General features: G+C 40.9%; 1 long non-coding RNA gene across 2 annotated transcripts; it reads left to right on the top strand.

Annotated features, from left to right (window-relative positions):
- Positions 1–7,346: 7,346 nt before the first annotated feature.
- On the top strand, positions 7,347–17,681 carry LOC112442314 (uncharacterized). 2 transcript variants are annotated; one of them, XR_009491527.1, is made up of 4 exons: positions 7,347–7,452; positions 10,956–11,109; positions 11,218–11,293; positions 17,590–17,681. It is a non-coding gene; the product is annotated as an uncharacterized lncRNA (long non-coding RNA). The 2 variants fall into 2 exon arrangements; XR_003030391.2 differs by lacking the exon at positions 17,590–17,681 and having other exon boundaries at positions 11,218–11,494.
- Positions 17,682–20,063: the final 2,382 nt, after the last annotated feature.

Below are 20,063 nucleotides of genomic sequence, written 5' to 3'. Positions count from 1 at the left end.
ATGGGAAGCAGTGGGAGTTGGCTAGGTGCACAGAAGGAAAGGAGAGTGGAAGAGGGTCCTGAGAGGCAAAATGGGATGGGAAAAAATCATGTGTCTTCAGCAGAGATCTTGTGCAAGAGAGATGCTAGCAACCTCCTGGTACACGGCAGGTCAGGACTAGAAGCTGGCTCAGGGGATATTCAGAACTAGACCAGACCAGGTGCAAGTGACCAGTTCTTAGGAGGAGGGGTCACCCAGATCAGCAAACCCCACTTAGACAAGTGACTGTCAGAAAGTCATGGACATCAAAATAGCCTGAACAGAGATTGTTGAGGTCAAAACAAGAATTAAGCATTCAACTGGATTTTCCTGTTCTTTTACACTGTGAAATGAGGAGACTGGTACTAATATTTTTGATGCACATTAAAAACAAAAATGAAATAGCATGTTGTTCTATTAAGTTTGTATCATATTTAAAAAAAACATATAATTTAATGCTTGTAAGAGTGCTATAAAACACTTATTCACTGATAAGGACATAAATTGAGCAAGCTTTCTGCAAACAATCACAATTAATTCACTTACTTAACAAGAATTGACGAGGCTTGTCCTTACTCATCAGGCACATGCCTTTAAAACATCTTTTGTTCACCCTCTTTTTCCCCAGAGCTCTCTTGCTGCCCAAATGGGCTTCCAGAGCATCTATCTCATCACCATATACCCTCAAGAACAACAATATATACTTTTTCATAAAACCTGAACCCTAACCACAAGTCAAACATTTCATCTGGCTCTCACCTAGAAACAGTGATCTAGTGCAACTCTGAAGCAAAACTATGTTGTCTAATTACATCCACACAAAAATCATATGCAGTAGAATCTATGGGGACTTTGATGGTGATTTTGACTATGCTGAATATTCCTCTTAATCACTGATATTAGACCCTACCCCTGCCCCTAAGATGCTCCTCTGGCTCAAGCTCAACCAGCTGATGCAGAAGAGTTATATCATGTGTTTCCTATGCAGAGATATTTGCACTGTAAAAGAGGACATTTGGAGGAGCAATGGTTTATCCATAAGGAGTAACCCTGTGTAGGTGCAATACTTATTGAGGAGGGGGCTTTTAACCAGTCTCCTACTGGTACAGCAGGCCTTGAATTCTTTCTCCTTCAGTTTTATTAAAAGAACTGGACTGGCCCAACAAAGTGGTTCATAAGGTCTTAGATGCCTTTACATATACTGCAAATGCTTTGGGAACACTGTCATCAATGTATGATTTAGTGAATCAAATCAACACATACTGAGCATCTAATAGGAACCATCTAATAGGAACCTAAAAGTGTAAGTACTTTCATATACATTATTAATATTTCACTTAATCTTCACAATCACTTTGTGAGATAGGTTTTATAGCTGTTTTTATCAATGAGGTACATGCATGCTCAGTTGCTCAGTTGTGTCCGACTCTTTGTGACCCCATGGACTGTAGCCTACCAGGCTTCTCTGTCCACAGAATTTTCTAGGCATGAACACTGGAGTGGGTTGCCATTTCCTTCTCCAGGGATTGAATCAGTGTCTCTTGTGTCTTCTGCTTGGCAGCGGATTTTACCACTGAGCAATGGGGAAAGCCCATAAATGAGGGAAGTGAGGCTTATACAACATTGAGTTGTACAGTTGTCAAGGCAAAGATCTGAACTCAAGTCTGACCACTGAAGTTCACTCAAGTCTGACAGACTGAAGCCACAATCACAGAAAACTAGCCAATCTGATCACATGGACCACAGCCTTGTCTAACACAATGAAACTAAGCCATGCCATGTGGGGCCACCCAAGATAGACAGGTCATGGTGGAGAGGTCTGACAGAATGTGGTCCACTGGAGAAGGGAATAGCAAACCACTTCAGTCTTGCCTTGAGAACCCCAAGAACAGTATGAAAAGGCAAAAAGATAGGACACAGAAAGATGAACTCCCCAGGTCAGTAGGTGCCCAATATGCTAATGGAGATCAGTGGAGAAATAACTCCAGAAAGAATGAAGGGATGGAGCCAAAGCAAAAACAACACCCAGTTGTGGATGTGACTGGTGATGGAAGCAAGGTCCAATGCTATAAAGAGCAACACTGCATAGGAACATGGAATGTTAGGTCCATGAATCAAGGCAAATTGGAAGTGGTCAAGCAAGAGATGCCAAGAGTGAAAGTCGACATTCTAGGAATCAGCAAATAAAAATGGACTGGAAAGGGTGAATTTAACTCAGATGACCATTAGATCTACTACTGTGGGTAGGAATCCCTTAGAAGAAATGAAGTAGCCATCATAGTCAACAAAAGAGTTCGTAATGCAGTACTTGGATACAATCTCCAAAATGACAGAATGGTCTCTGTTCGTTTCCAAGGCAAACCATTCAATATCACAGTAATCCAAGTCTATGTCCTGACGAGTAATGATGAAGAAGCTGAAGTTGAATGGTTCTATAAAGACCTACAAGACCTTTTAGAACTAACACCCAAAAAAAGATGTCCTTTTCATTATAGGGGACTGGAATGCAAAAGTAGGAAGTCTAGAGTAACAGACAAATTTGGCCTTGGAGTACAGAATGAAGCAGGGCAAAGGGTAACAGAATTTTGCCAAGAGAACGCATGGGTCATAGCAAACACCCTCTTCCAACAACACAAGAGAAGACTACACATGAACATTACCAGATGGTCAACACCAAAATCAGATTGATTATATTCTTTGCAGCCAAAGATGGAGAAGCTCTATACAGTCAGCAAAAATAAGACCAGGAGCTGACTGTGGCTCAGATCATGAACTCCTTATTGCCAAATTCAGACTGGAATTGAAGAAAGTAGGGAAAACCACTAGACCATTCAAGTATGGATGTGAGAGTTGGACTGTGAAGAAGGCTGAGCACCGAAGAATTGATGCTTTTGAACTGTGGTGTTGGAGAAGACTCTTGAGAGTCCCTTGGACTGCAAGGAGATCCAACCAGTCCATTCTGAAGGAGATCAGCCCTGGGATTTCTTTGGAAGGAATGATGCTAAAGCTGAAACTCCAGTACTTTGGCCACATCATGCGAAGTGTTGACTCATTGGAAAAGACTCTGATGCTGGGAGGGATTGGGGGCAAGAGGAGAAGGGGATGACAGAGGATGAGATGGCTGGATGGCATCACTGACTCGATGGACATGAGTCTCAGTGAACTCCGGGAGTTGGTGATGGACAGGGAGGCCTGGCATGCTGCGATTCATGGAGTCGCAAAGAGTTGGACACGACTGAGTGACTGATCTGATCTGATCTGATTCAAGTATGACCTAAATCAAATCCCTTATGACTATACAGTGGGAGGTGAGAAATAGATTTAAGGGACTAGATCTGAGAGACAGAGTGCCTGATGAACTGTGGATGGAGGTTCATGACATTGTACAGGAGATAGGAATCAAGACCATCCCCAGGAAAACGAAATGCAAAAAAGCAAAATGGCTGTCTGAGGAGGCCTTACAAATAGCTGTGAAAAGAAGAGAAGTGAAAAGCAAAGGAGAAAAGGAAAGATATACACATTTGAATGCAGAGTTCCAAAGAACAGCAAGGAGAGATAAGGAAGCCTTCCTCAGTGATCAATGCAAAGAAATAGAGGAAAACAATAGAATGGGAAAGACTAGAGATCTCTTCAAGAAAATTAGAGATACCAAGGGAACATTTCATGCAAAGATGGGCTCAATAAAGGACAGAAATGGTATGGACCTAACAGAAGCAGAAGATATTAAGAAGAGGTGGCAAGAATACACAGAAGAACTGTACAAAAAAGATCTTCATGACCAAGATAATCACAATGGTGTGATCACTCATCTAGAGCCAGACATCTTGGAATGTGAAGTCAAGTGGGCTTTAGGAAGCATCACTACAAACAAAGCTAGTGGAGGTGATGGTATTCCAGTTGAGCTATTTCAAATCCTAAAAGATGCTGTGAAAGTGCTGCACTCAATATGCCAGCAAATTTGGAAAACTCAGCAATAGCCACAGGACTGCAAAAGGTCAGTTTTCATTCCAATCCCAAAGAAAAGCAATGCCAAAGACTGCTCAAACTACCGCACAATTGCACTCATCTCACATGTTAGTAAAGTAATGCTCAAAATTCTCCAAGCCAGGCTTCAGCAATACTTGAACCGTGAACTTCCAGATGTTCAAGCTGGTTTTAGAAAAGGCAGAAAACCAGGGATCAAATTGCCAACATCCGTTGGATCATTGAAAATGCAAGAAAGTTCCAGAAAAACATCTATTTCTGCTTTATTGACTATGCCAAAGCCTTTGACTGTGCAGATCACAATAAACTGTGGAAAATTCTTCAAGAGATGGGAATACCAGACCACCTGACCTGCCTCTTGAGAAATCTGTATGTAGGTCAGGAATCAACAGTTAGAACTGAACATGGAACAACAGACTAGTTCCAAACAGGAAAAGGAGTACATCAAGGCTGTATATTGTCACCCTGCTTATTTAACTTCTATGCAGAGTACATCATGAGAAATGCTGGGCTGGATGAAGCACAAGCTGGAGTCAAGATTGCCGGGAGAAATATCAATAACCTCAGATATGCAGATGACACTACCCTTATAGCAGAAAGTGAAGAAGAACTAAAGAGCCTCTTGATGAACGTGAAAGAAGAGAGTGAAAAAGTTGGCTTAAAGCTCAACATTCAGAAAACGAAGATCATGGCATCTGGTCCCATCACTTCGTAGCAAATGGATGGGGAAACAGCAGAAACAGTGGCTAACTTTATTTTGGGGGGCTCCAAAATCACTACAGATGGTGATTGCAGCCATGAAATTAAAAGACGCTTACTCCTTGGAAGGAAAGTTATGATCAAGCTAGATAGCATATTCAAAAGCAGAGACATTACCTTGTCAACAAAGGTCCATCTAGTCAAGGCTATGGTTTTTCCAGTGGTCATGTATGGATGTGAGAGTTGGACTGTGAAGAAAGCTGAGCACCGAAGAATTGATGCCTTTGAACTGTGGTGTTGGAGAAGACTCTTGAGAGTCCCTTGGACTGCAAGGAGATCCAACTAGTCCATCCTAAAGGAGATCAGTCCTAGGTGTTTGCTGGAAGGACTGATGTTGAAGCTGAAACTCTAATACTTTGGCCACCTGATGCGAAGAGCTGACTCATTGAAAAGACCCTCATGCTGAAAAAGATTGAGGTCAGGAGGAGAAGGGGATGACGGAGGATGATATGGCTGGATGGTGTCACCAACTCAATAGACATGAGTCTGAGTAGACTCCAGGAGTTGGTGATGCACAGGGAAGCCTGGCATGCTGCAGTTCATGGGGTCACGAAGAGTCAGACATGACTGAATGACTGAACTGAACTGACCACTGAGCCAATTGCAGTGGAACAGTGTTTCTGAATGACCTGCCTATAAACATTTGATACCACTTACATACAGCCTTTTCATTTGGGCACAGAAGTTTCCAAATTCCTTGTATCACCCTTATAGTACAAATTGTCTAAGAACTTCCTACATCTCTGTATCACTCAACACTTTTAAAAGCACCTTTAGATATATTATCTCAACTGACTATCAAAACTTCAGAAGGATGCAGGGCAAGTATTATCACTCAGGTTTATACATAAAGAAACTGAGGACCAAAGAGGGTAAGAACAGAGTGAGGTCACAGGATTGGGGAAAAGTGAATATTTTGTAACTGGGAATATTGGGAAGTTGACTCTAGAACACCCAGGAATGCCAGGCTTAGACTTTCCATCAGTGTCATGAAGCAGCCACCTATAGAAGAGCCATCAGTATGGGGTCCACCTACAACACAAAAACCAGGAGGCTAAGGTCTTATTTGAGGAGCCTATGTCTTTCCCCACTAGGAAACAATTTCTGGCTCATGCCAAACAGATTAAAACATTCCCACCTCACACCAGAACTTGAGTCAGGATCCAAAATACTTCTTTTCAGTTTCCATAATATTTTTATCCTTTCTAAAATTGCTCACTTAATTAAGATCTGCCTGTTCCTAACCCTTTCTCGGTTACTTTCCTAAGCACAAAAATTACATTAGACAAAAATGTATGTGCTTGTTTCCCAAACTACCACAAGCTTGCATCCCTAACCAGTTTCGGATTCCTCTAGAAAATCTGTGCTTGTAAAGGCTTTATTCATGGTTAATGAGAGATTAGATGACATTTGGCTAGGGATCCAAAAACATACAATTCCACCTTACCCACAGGGACCCCAAGACAGAAAACACGCAAGGAGAAACAGCAAGAGTGAAACAAGATACCACTCTCTTATTAGCCAGATGTGAATATCTTAGATGACTCCTATTTCCCATACACTGGGGTGAACCATAGGGAAATCCCACTGACCATTATTCTATATTTGTGTTCTAGGAGTAATAGCGACAACCTTGGATTTCATCCCTGAAAATTTTTCCTCTGTTGACCTGCCAACACATACTAAACTATATCTTCAGAGGCCCCCAAAACTGACATTCAACATATAAGGGAACAAAATACAGTTAATATAGAGCAACCAAGATGCTCAGTCCAGGCCTCACTCCCCTGTCTGCCACTTCAGACAACGTGCAACTTATAAAGCTATCAACAAAGTCAGCAGAGAAAATTTGTACCACAGGATAGGAATGAGCACCTATAATGGCAGATTCCCCTAATGAAATGGAAGGTCTTAGGGGTTAAATGCGTGAGTGAGGCCCACAAACCCTCCAGCACCTCAGGGCTGGATGTGCTAGGGCAAGATTTAAACAGATGGAAAGTGCCTCTCCTGTCCTTGAGAGGACAGATAAACATAATAAAAAGGAATGTGATGCCTGCTTTTTAAATTTCTCTTTTCAGTCACTTCTCAGCCATCTATTTCCTAAATGTTACAGAAACTTAATGCTACAATAATTCAATATGCAGGAAGATGCAGTCAGCCCTGAATACCCAAGATCCAATAACTGAAGAATATACCGCTGAGATTTTTAGTTATTGGTTTGAATGTTCTTTTGTGGCCACTCTTCTATAGAGTTTGAAACTTTTCCAACCCCTATCCTGCTAATTCCATGCATTAAAGATTGAAATGGATCCAAATTTCATTTCCAAAGAAATATGTTATATCAAGGATGATTATTATATTAAAATCTGGGAGCACACAAACTTGAGCCTGAGATATTTAAATTGTCCTTTTTTAAAAGTATGCAGTAATATTTTCCCTGTTGCCCTTATATCTCATGGAATCACAGTGCTAGACAGCAAACCCAGGAAACTGAGTGTACTTCTTAGGTAACTGAATAGGACTCATTTTGACTGACTCTTATTGGAATTTCAGACTTAGAGAAGGCACTGTGAAGTCACAAACAGGTTGTTTACTGCTCACAAGTATGTTTCGCTTGATCAGTGCAAGGGTCTCACAGGTTTAAAAGTGTACTGACAACATTCAAAGATCAGGACATTTCTCAGGAGAAAAGTAGGTTCCTTGGCTTTCCTTTTTAAAACCAGAAGCTCTGGCCATGCTGCGCAGTGTTTCTACCTAGTCAAAACCAGCCAGAGTGGGAGGAGGGCTGTTCCCTGCAGGCAGCAGACTCCAGTCTGCCCCAATCCCTGCCAGTCCTTGGAGGCATTTTAGTTTGTGATCCCTGCTCTCAAGCAATGGTTCTCACCTGAGGGTTTTATCAGAATCAACTAGAGAGGACCCTCCCCCACCACCTTCATCTGAAATACATACAGAGAACCACTGCCTTAAATAGTATCCAGTCCATCGGTGAAACAGGAAAAAAAAAATGTGCTACTTCTTTTTACCTAAAGATATTAGTTTACGTTCTACTCTTAACCACTGAGGCAAAAACAGATTCTACTATAAAGTGTATCTGACAATCAAAGCCTTCCACAATTTGCCTAATACATTGAAACAACCAATCATTATAGAGAAGGGGAAAAAAATCTTTCAAGATAATTCATTTTACCCTGATAAAACTGGCAGAATGTCTTAGTCAAAATAATGAAAGTGGTAACTATCATCTGTGATAAAGTTTGACTTGGAGTTTTATCCCATGCTTTGCAGCCTTGCTGCAAAAAAACCTTTAAAAAGTGGAGGTAGGAGGTGGGAAATGGGTTCCTAGCCAAAGCAATTAGTTCTAAGACATTAGGATCTCAGTTTACAACAGCTGAGATCCTAATGTCTTTAAGCTACCACCTTTGCAACAAACTCAGAAACAGTCCAAGTCCCCAGGTCTACTGCAGACTGATGCTGGCCCAAGTGTGAACCACAGACCAGCAACATCTGAGAGCTTGTTCAAAATGCAAACTCTCAGGTCCCATCCCAGACCTAATCAAATAGAAACTCTTGGGATAAGACCCAGCAAACTGTTTTAACAAGCCCTTCAGATGATCCTGATATGTGCTAACATTTGACAATCATGGGCAAGAATCGTCTAGAGAACTGAAAATATACAGATTCCTAGGCCCCACTCCCAAGTGCATTTCTAACCAATTCCAATTCTAGCAGCACTGCACTAGACTCGTGGATCTCAGCCCTGATTGTGCAGTAGAGTCACCTGAAAAGGAGAAAAAGCGAGAAAGAGACTACAAACCATGCCCCACTCCAGACCAACTGAAGCAGGAATCTCTAGGGATAAAGTCAAGACTCTGGGGTGTTTTTGTTTGTTTGTTTTTTAAAGCCTACCAGGTAATTCTAATGTGTACTCAAGGTGAGCCACTGCTCTCAACCTAGCTTATCTCCTCAGTCAATTTTAGCTCCCCTAACACATCAATGTATTCGTTTGTCTTCTCTCTGGAAATGTTCTGAAACTATTTCTGACTCAAGAGATAGTCATGACCGATAATCTCAGCTGTCTGAGTAAGTATTTCAAAGAACAGCCTCTCATCAGTCTGGTAGAAACTGTCCCCAACAGTCATTTTCTGACCGATACTTGAGTTCTTGTATGAAGATGGTGTTATCTGGGGATAACTGCTAAGGGACAATGTCAGCAAATTGCTCCTGCCAGGAGGTAGAACCCAGAGCCGTGAAAGTCAGACATCCTCCAAATAACACATTCCATGGCAAAAACTAAATGTTTTGGCTGAGGATGAGACACACAGACGTGCCAATATTTTCAATACCAATGCAGTTTCCTTCCAAGAAGCTTTAACAATTCCAAAAGAGATTTGTTTAACCCATTAACTAAAATCAGCCAAGGTATCGATATGGCGGCAGGGGTCAGAGGACAATGTAAACAACCTTAAAATCTCTGTTCAGTGAAGGCAGGAGCCACTAGAGAAGATGGCTCCTGACTGTACGAAACCACTCTGAGGACTTTAAAAAAGCTATGATGAGAAGAAATGTAGGTAGATGCCAATGTTTGCCCAAAATGTTTCTTAAAAGATTTCTAAAGAAAATTCCTTATGTTCAGTGGATTAAAATACCCTCAGACTTGAGTTTTTCCTGAAGAAGAGTGTACCAGTGACAGCTCATCAAACCAGAGGAAGTAAGATGGAAACAAAATGCATATTCATGTGTAATAACAGAGTAAAAAGACACTGTAGGAGAAAATATTGATAAACAAATATTTTCCTAGAGAAAGTGGTATGTATATTTTAGCTTCATAAACATACACTTGAAAGCAGAAGGGAAAAAACTTTTTTTCCATTTTGGCTTTATTAGAACAACAAGAGACTTTGTGTCTCCCATCAAAACACACCCAGGCCCTTTTGTCATGTCTGAGAAACTATTGATTCCTCTATTAAATTGTGCTATATGGAAAAATCTTGACAAGAGCAATATCATTTATTAGACTAACAAATATGTTAGTTGAACCAGCTTTGGAGACTTCTAAAATCCATTATACAACTGCAGCTCTTTTTCAAAGGCCAGGATGTATTACAGAGACCAATTCTCAGGACACAGTATGACTAATTTAGTTGCACATTCCAAGAGACCATTATTTCTTAGGAAGGGTAGAAAAATTATAACCTTCAACTTTGGGGGAAATCACCAACAGCTGATGTGTCTATACTGAATATCTCAACAAGCTCATTCTAAATTCCCTAATATTTCCATTCTCAGCATTTTCTGACACTAAAAATTTTATAAGGGGAAAAAAACAAGAGGAGAGACTACAAAAAATAAAATTAACAGATAAGCTGTGCTACTTTTTGAGGAAAATAGGCTATTTATAGCCCATCATCAAACCCTACCCCAGTGCTGCCCAATCACACCTCATCTAATCCACTCCTCACCCCATTTCTGCTCCTTCTCTTCTATGGATGATGACACAAAGGGGCCTTTTTAAGACTTCACATAATACATTCTACCCCAGCCATATGTATTACCCTCTGTGGCAAGCAAGATATGACAAACTCAAAGAATCATAGCTCTCAAAGATGCTTCAAAGTTCACCTTGTCCAACCACTCTTGTTTGCAAGAATGAGACCCAGAGGGAAAGAGACTCAACTAATAAGAGCCGATAAATCGATGGCAGAGTCAGGCAATCTGGCCCCCATGCCATGTGCTTCCCATCTGTCTGCCACACAGGTTCTTTTCATCTGTTACAAAATTAGTATTAAAAAAAATTAAGTTCCACCTCAACTTGTTTCACTCTGAGGCCAATCTGAAATACTCATGTAGAGACCTTATTGATGCTATCAAGAAACTAATCACTCCTTACAGTCAAGGTAAGTGGTCAGTGACTAGATCCTGTGCAGAAAATCAAATACACATCACTCCAAATGAACATCCAGCTCCACTGAGCTGTGTGCTGAGATTCGTGGGGTCTTTGAGGGCGCTGACTCCTGAAGGGAGAAGGGGAAGATTCTGGGGCTGCCTGGTGTCTCCCAAGTGCAAGATGCCTGGCCTGACCTTCTGCCAGTCCTTTCCAGGCCTGGGAAGAAGTACTCAGGACAACAGGAGGATTTTGTAAGTTCCCAGTGATCCAAAAGGAGGAGGGAAACTCTGTTGCCTTTGTCTATATCCAGGCAAGAAGGTCAGAGTCAAGCAGACCCGACAATCGCAACAGTATCCTCAGTCAGCATCTGTTCTGCATCACACAGTAGGATACAGACCAGGAGCCGGAGTGAGGTGGGCAAGAAGACACAGGAGGCAGGGAAAGGACTAAGGAAAGAAGAGAATGTAAGTGAAAAAGAAGGGAGAACAGATGAGGAAAAGGGTTGAGTTTTGAAAAAGACCTGTGGTAGAGCCATCTAATACTCACCCAGATCCTGCTCTCCTTGCCTCTAGGACCTTCTGAGCCCATGGAGGGATGACCCTTCCCAACCTGTGGGTGAGTCCAGGTGACCAGTCCACACCAGAGCAGGTGGGCGTGACATGGGGTCAAGTGTGTCATACCAGGATGAGCTCCTTGAAGGCTCTGTATCCAGCCTTGGGGTGGGCATCTTTGCAGCTGTGGGCAGTGCCATAAGACAGAAGCCTGGAATGCTGAGCCAACACATGGATGGCATTTGTCCTGGAGTAACACCCAGATTTGTAGAAATAAATTTTGCTGTATTAAGCCACTGAATATTAGAGGTGGCTTATTTCTGCAGCACAACGTAGCTTATCCTCATTAAAGAATCAATCAAGAGTAGGAAGTAGAAGTGAGAGAGAAAGAAGAAAAGGGCACAGAGAAACAGAGGGGGAGAAAAAGGAAAGAGGCAATGTGGGGGCCAAATGCAACGGCCTCTCACATAAATTGCTTTCATCCTTGTTCAAAGCACTCTAGAAGCACAGGAGGGAAATGGGCAAATGTGTCCAGGAACAACTCCCAGGGGAGAAGTCAGTGCTCATGGGTGCCACATTTCCACTGTGATGTGTTTGTAGTCACCTCCTTGCTGAATATGCTTCATGTAATACACATGTGTTTGTGTATTAACTATTATATTACTAAACACTAGACATTGTAGTTAGCACAAGGGATATGGAAGAGACCAAGACAGACATGGTCCCTGGCCCCACAGAGCTTGTAAACTATTATTTTCTTCCCTTTAAACTCTGCGGGCAACTCCATGCCAATATTCCACCTGGCAGGGAGGCAAGAATGATTACAAACTTCAGCCACCAGGCAATGATGAGTATGACGAAAGAGCTCCAGAGGCTGCACTGGCTGGTTCAGCCAGGAACCTGCTGTGGAGGGATGATGGTAAGGGACCTGTGAGCTCTGAGGGTCAGTTTCTTTATCTCGGATGTAATGAAGGTAGGCCTGATGACCTCTGTGCCACATTCAACTCTAACAATAGTGGTAATGATAACAGCACCAATAATAGCAGCTATTGAGCATTAACTATATGCCAGGCACAGAGCCTGGATTATTGCATTTAATCTTCACATCAACCCATATAAGGTAGGCCTTACCATACCCATTTTGCAGATGACTAAACTGTGACTCAAAGAGGTGAAAAAAATTTGCCTATGCTAGTAAGTGGTAGAGTTGTAACATAGAGGGAATTCTTACTGAGTCCTAAGCCCACAGCCTTAACTACTCTGCCAAAAACAAACACCACAAAGTGTATCTATCACTGTGGTTAAAGGAAAATCAAACACCCAGACAAAGCAGATGTGTTCTTAACACTCTCTTGAGATGCTAAAAACTCCACCCACCCTACCCTAGAAAACAGTCTTAAAGAGATAAAGTACCTATGGGAAACAAAGTTGAACCATCGTCTTTCATCTCTTCTGAGAAATGAAGGGCTTTGGTTCTAGCTGTATACGGTGCTTGCTCCATGTTGATCTGGGCGCCTCATTTGGGTGTGCTTGCCTGCTAAGTCGCTTCAGTCGTGTCCAGCGCTTTACAACTCTATGGACTACAGCCTGCCATACTCCTCTGTCCATGGGATTCTCCAGGCAAGAATATTGGAGTGGACTGCCATGTCCTCCTCCAGGGGATCTTCCCAACCCAGGGATCAAACCCACAACTCTTATGTCCCCTGGATTGGCAGGCGGGTTCTTTACCACTAGTGCCATGTAGTCCTCAGAAAAGATAAAATGAGCCTTCCCTCTAGATATCCGCCCATATTCCTCAGCTCCTGACTTCTGGGACAACCCGCCGTCTCTCCTTGACCATACTTGACCAACTAGGTCACTGGTCGTGCCTGCACATTTGCAGCCTAGGCCCCTGGAGTCTTCGGGGCCAGACACATTTCACCTGAAACACCTCTGCCCATCACTCTTTATTTCAGTCAGTGTTGGTTACTTGTGTCCCTGTCCATCCTAAGAACTAAATAAGAGTATAAAGCAACAAACAATTACAGACATTTTTTCTCCAGCCTTGTAATGGAACTGCAGGCTAGCCAGATATTCAGGGGATCTTGGGGATCTAACTTTTTAATTAAAAAGTGGTTTCAAAAGAGCACTTGAGTAGAAATTCTAAGTAACTGCCTGCCAACTCCAACTACCATGCCTAAGAACCCAGCAACAAGGAGACTTGTACACAGAGGAAACAAGATTTTGACTGCAGCCTTCGAGGTGAAAGATACTTTAAAACATGTAGCCTGGAGCATGAGCTGCGTGTGGTCCAGCAGAGCTGGACAACTTTATTATCAAGAGAGCCCATTTTGCTGGAGGGTGACACGGAGGCAGACCAGACAGAACTGACCAGTGTGAGGTAAAGAGAAAGCAAGAGTGGCACAAATGTGTTTCTTGGGAGAATGGAGTTGTCGTTTACCAAACTGGCGGAGACTGTAGAAGAAGGTATTGGAGGATGCAGGAGACATAAGGAGTTCTGATTTAGACATGTCAAGCTCAAGATACCTGCCAGGCGAGGAAGCTGAGAAATGGAGTAGCATGGAATATACAAGCTCAGGGGAGAAGCTTGAGTGAAATTAGAATAACCAGAATTGTTTTGAACCAAACCATTGAGCCAAGGTTTAATGCCTCAGCATTCTCATGCAAGCTGCTGGTGAGACGCAATGGGCAAAACTACAAGTGTGCACATATGTGTGCACTCCCACACACATATACAACCATATATATATATATATATAAAATATGCATATATTGCTTTGCTTATTTTCACATGTAACAAGGTATATGTATACTACTAGAAAGTTAGGTAGCCCCTTTTGGGGTAAAGAGCCCTGAATTAGGCACTGAGGGAGAAGTATAGATAGTAGGCAAAAAAAGGATATAACCCATTTCATCTGCACTATTTTCATGAAGAAATAACAACATCCAATCCCAAGGTCATTGTAGGATAGGGAGACAACATTGTGCAGTTGTTAATTGTTTCTGAATTAATATACAACTAGAATAAAACTCCAGCAGGCTTCCCTGGTGGCTCAGTGATAAAGAATCTGCCTGCCAATGCAGGAAACACAGGTTCAATTCCTGGGTCAGGAAGAGCCCCTGAAGAAGGAAATAGTAACCACTCCAGTATTCTTGCCTGGGAAACCCCTTGGACAGAGGAGCCTGGTGGGCTACAGTCCACAGGGTCGCAAAAGAGCTGGATACAGCTTTAACAATTGAACAACAACAATAAGACTCCAACTGAAACTCTGAAAAAATACGGTAAAAAATAAAAAGGCAGGCAGACAACAGTAAGATATTTGGTCACTGCTTTCCGCCCTCCCCTGCCCCCCCACCCGCGGCCCCCAGCATCATAAAACTGTAAAATCTTAGACATGTAAGGGATCTTGGATTGCATTTAGTCCAAGGCTGATTTACACAGATGAGATACAAAGCCCCCCAAAAGTGAATCAACTTGTCCATGAGCATGTACCTAATTTCTTTACAAGCACTGCATAAAAAGTATCTGTCTTTCAGAATGAAACAATAAATCCATTTTTTTCTAAAACATGTCACAAGAAAATAGCTGTTGTGGCACCAAAAACTTCTCCCATTATTTGAGTTCATGTATACCTACAGCTGATTCATGTTGAGCTTTGACAGAAAACAACAAAATTCTGTAAAACAATTATCCTTCAATTATAAATAAATAAATTTAAAAAATAATAATAATTCAAAAAGCAGTTTAGCTATATAAGTCAAAATAATAAATACAAATATCTTTAGACTCAATGATTCTATTGGGCTAGCCAAAATTTTTGTCTTCAATTTCTGTAAGATGTTAAGGAAAAACCTGAGCAAACTTTTGGCAACCTAATACTTCTAGAAATTTATGTAACAGATATTTTAAAAAAGTCTACAAATACTGTTCTTATTTTTCTTCTATTGCTTCTACTAATAAAAAAAGTAAGGGTACCATTATTACTATAAATTGAAAGTAAATGATATATCTATCAAGGGTTTTTAATTAAATTAAGGTATATCCTACAATGCAAATAACGTACAACCACAAAAATAACAATGTGGTACTATATTTACCTTAAAAAAAAAAACACTCAGACACATTGTTGAGTTTAAAGGCAAACAGATTTAAGAACAAATGATTGAGGTTTTCTAAATTAAAAAAAAAAAGTTTTCAAAAGAATATACAGTATATTCCCATTGAGAATGTAGCAAAGAAAGAAGGGGGAGGACCATTCACCAGAATGTTAACAGTGGTTACCAATCAATGCTGAGATTTTAGAGGGGTGTGGGTTTTTTTGGCTTTTTTCTTATGATTTTTCTGTATACTTTGACTTTTTCTTACCATGAGAATGCACAGTTTTTACAATCAGAAAAACTTTAAAACTAATTTCATTTTGAAATTTATAATTAATAAGTAAGTCTCTTTTCCCGCCACCCATGCCCTTTCACTGAGGAGCAAATGCATGTAAGCAAAATGTTGACTCACCCCGAAAGGCCTTCCCGGTGCTGCAATAGGGAACCCGCGGGTGCGGGGTGCCAACAGCCAGCCAGAGCCAGGAGGTGGGCACAGGGTAAGGATGCAGAGCCGGCAGATGGAGTAAGGGACCACGCAACTGTAGTTTTCCCCTGGTGTCAGACGCGTCTGTCCCAGAAGCTGGAAGACTTGCCTAGAATGGTGCCGGATGGTGAGGAGGGCACGCCGTAGTGGGAGGTGGTGGGGTGAGACTCGACCTCCAGCCCCACCAATGGCATAGCCCCCGCCCATGAAGGAATCAGTGATGCTCCTTCAGCACCAGCTACGTTAGCTGGGCGGGGAGCAATGCCTCAGTCCCAGGGGTCGGGGCCCTCAGGAGGGCCTGCTTCCCATTCAGACACAGAAGCAGCTTTTGCATTGTTGATTGGTTTCTGGTCTGTTCATTTCCTCTTGAAATGGTGAAGGGTTCATAAAGGACAATCAGTCCTTGACCCCGGCCTTCTGAATACTCATCCCCAAGCCAAGTCAGAGAGCATCCAGCATCTCCTCTAGACAAGGACTAGACAATGTTCCCTATTTTGAAGAAACTTTGCCAAGTTGATCAGATGACTTACTTTGGATCATGGATGTCACAAAACCTGCACGTCCCACCTGGGCAGTCAAGCCCTTAAATGGCCTCTGAAAAAGCCCTGTGCTCCCTTCTTCCTGGAGTCCCTCTTCTGCCTCCCCACCAGCCCAGTGAGAAAAGTGAGCCTTTTTTTTTTTATTACACTGAGACCACTGATGCTCTGTAGTGTTAAGTATCCCCTCCCCTCTTTGACCACCTGTCCCCATCAAAATAGAGAAAAACCCTAGGTTCCTCCTTTTGGGTTTTGTCATTGAAGGCCTTCTGGAGTTACCATGTGCTCTTGGGGAAAAAGTCATAGCGAACAGCAAATGGGTAGACTGCCCAGCCCAGAAATGAGGCTCCGCCAAATCGTACCTTTTGCAAAATCAAAAATGGGTGTCGTATTCAGGTTCCACCTGGTCAGAAGAAAAGCAAAGCCCTGGGCCAGTTTCTGTTGCTACAAGCTAGAGAAGGACCCTAGCTGTGATGAAGAGCTCAGGCCCACACTGGTCCAACGAGGCTTCCTCCGTAAGTGAGGTTTTATGCCCAGGCTTGCAGGAGCCCTGTGTCTGGGCCACTGCTTCCCAAGAAATGTGGACACTAACAGGGAAGGCTGTGACCATCCCTGAAAAATATTTCAAACTGTGTTACAAGCTAACCCTGCCAGAGAGGGGGCCCCTACTCTGCTTTCTGCATGGTCTTAAGACTCTTCAAAGCACTCAATTAAGAAACGCAGCTTCTATAAAACTCGGAGCAGACTATTACCACGCAAACAGCTGCCATGTGATTAGAAACACAGGAACTATTCTGAGTAAGGGATGCTTGGTGCAATTAATCTCTTCCTTTGTGTTCCAAGTATGGTTCCCAGAAAATGGAGCAAGGGAACAGCTTATATTGTTTTATTTTCAAAAATACAATTATAAAATAAATACACAATCATTGTAGAAAATGTTTGGATATGCAAAAAATTACAGAGAAAGTAATCAGATTTATTTATAATCCCAGCATTCAGATATAGCAACCCTTTTGGTGTTTTATGATGTGTTTTGGTACCACATTTCTTCTGCTTTGTGAAAACATAATTGAGATCATATTTTATATGAAACTTTAAAATCTGCTTTTTTTTGGCTTAACATTGGCTAGTAATCATTTCACATGTTATTTTTTAAATCCTTATATTTTAGTGGCTGCATAGTATTCAATCATATAGATATGACACCATTGATTGACAATTTCCCAAAAAGTGATTCTGTGAGAAACATCTTGAGTCTCTGTTTTTGCATTTCAGATTATCCTTTGAAGATAGTGTTCCAGCAGTGGTATTGCCTGTGAAGGGTAAATTCTGTAGTTAATTAAAGGACAACGTAACAGCCATCTTCACTTAAAGTTATGTCCTTTTGTTTTACCTTTAAATATATGTTGCCAAAAATTAATATATTATCAAGGAAATTGCTTTTGATAGCTTGTAACTCTTAGAAGGACTTCCTGAGTTACAAAAATGAATTTTTAAAAAAGAATCCTAATCCTAGGAAAGTACTTCAAAATGTTAACTGTGTCTGTCTTTAGATGGAACTTGAGTTTAATTTTTTTTCCTGCTTTTCCTTTTACTGCAGTTTGCCAAATTTTCTACAATGTAGCATTTCTATAATGCCACTTTTACAATGTTTCCTAACACAATGTAACAGTTTTTTAAAACAATGTGTGCTTTTCTCTCTTACTTTATAGAACAAGCCGCTGTAGATTATAAGCATTTTTTTTACTCACCCTCCTGCTTATTCACGTTCACAGTTGAGAAAAATGTTTGAATTCCAGATCGTCATTTTTTCCAGAAAATATTTTGTAAATAACTTAATTGGACTCAAGCAAAGGAAACTGAAGTTACTGATAAAAACTGTAAATTACATTTACAGAAAATACAATTATATCTTTAGTTCCACCTGTATGATTTGAGTGAATTTAAGGCTACTGTCTGTGTCAGTTCAGGCTGTTAAAACAGAATACCGTACAATGGGTGGCTTATAAACAAAGACGTTTCTTTCTCACCGTTCTGGAGGCCAGAAGTCCAAGATGAGAGAACCAGCACGGTGCGTTCTGGTGAGGGCCTTCCTCCAGGTTGCAGACTTCTCACCATGTCATCACGCAGAAGAGAGCAGAAGAAGCATGCCCTGTCTTGTGAGGTTGATAAGGGTACTAATCCCATTCATGAGAGCTCCACGCTCAGGACCTTATCTATTCCTAATTACCTCCAAAGGTCCCACATCCCATATCATCACATTGAAAGGGTTAGAGTTTCAACATATGGATTTGGTGGGGGACAGAAAATATTTCATCCATAACAGCTATCAAGCCACAAAGCTCATCTTTCCCCAAGATACAGCTAGGTACGTGTACACACACACACACACACACACACACACACACACACACACACACACACACACTGGGTCTTTTAACACTCAGTCCATTTGATGCCACTTCTCCTGATATAGGAATACAGAAGCAATAACAGATAAATGGGCAGGTCCTAATCCCCTGATCCAAAGCAAGCACTATATATATATAATTTTTCTCTTCCCATCACAACCATAATTTTTAATTCTTTTTTATTCCATTTTTGTTTTTAAAGGCTTAGACAGCAGAAGTGTTTAGTTCCTTTTTCACAGAAAAATATAGGCCTGATATAAGTTGTAAACTGGGAAATGATGGGTTAATTTTAAAATAATCTTTGACTAGTTTGCATCATATAATTTTTATACCAGAATCATGCCACCCAGGGAGGAGGATATAACTTGGTTGCCAAGGGAACCTTTCCTGATTTCAAAAGATGAAATTAAACAATGTTCGAAGAAGGTATTAAAATATTTATTATTGTCATAGTTATTATTAATGATAATAAATAACAGAAGATAGCATCACAGGATTTTATAAAGCCTCATGCACATAAAGTTTGGAAAAAAGGGTTGACCCAGGCAAAGGCTTCTCTTGGCAGGAAAAAAGAAAAGTAGAAGACTAAGAAAATTCTATGGAGGAAATAGATGTTTCTATTAAAAGAGAGCAGGAGAAAAAGCAATTACAACAGGACATATATATAGGAAACTGCATGTATTATATTTCTATTATTATTAATATTTTCCCTGAAAGGCTAAAATATTGCAAAAGGCTTTTAATGCCTGAAGTTGCAGGAAAAAATATACTTATTTCTAAAACCTCAAAGAAAGAAGGATTTTGAGAACAAGTATAGTAATAAAAAATTTTGGCCCTATAAATGAAATCAGATATACTAGTTTTCCTATTTAGTCTCAGTGAGGAAAACCAGACCTAAATTAAATACAGTTTGTAACAGTTGAGGTTTAGCTAATAATGTTCTTAAATGTGTACCTGGGCATTTGTATTTCTCTAAATCTTGTTCTATATTTATTCCATTGTTCATACTTACAATTAGATGCATTATTTTTGTATGACATTATTTCTAATGACATGAGTCTCTGGAGAAAAAGTTTAATTACTTGGGTTCTAACATGATTTTTCTTTTACACATAATTAGTATAAGCCTAGGTTAAAAAAGTCTATAATCAAAAGCATAGTGTTCACCTGGTGGAAACTATCCAAATCTTAGGCATAGGGCCAAAGAGAAGATATTCACTAAAGGGTTATAATGACAAATGCAAATCTAGTAATTAAAAGCAAACACATTAGCTTAAATACTTCATGCCACAGTTAATGCTTGCTTCTTCTGCCTCTGTTGCCATGGAGATGAAGAGC

This window comes from Bos taurus, chromosome 2 (assembly GCF_002263795.3).
Source record: "Bos taurus isolate L1 Dominette 01449 registration number 42190680 breed Hereford chromosome 2, ARS-UCD2.0, whole genome shotgun sequence".
NCBI lineage: Eukaryota > Metazoa > Chordata > Mammalia > Artiodactyla > Bovidae > Bos > Bos taurus.
This window is presented reverse-complemented; position numbering and strand designations above follow the sequence as displayed.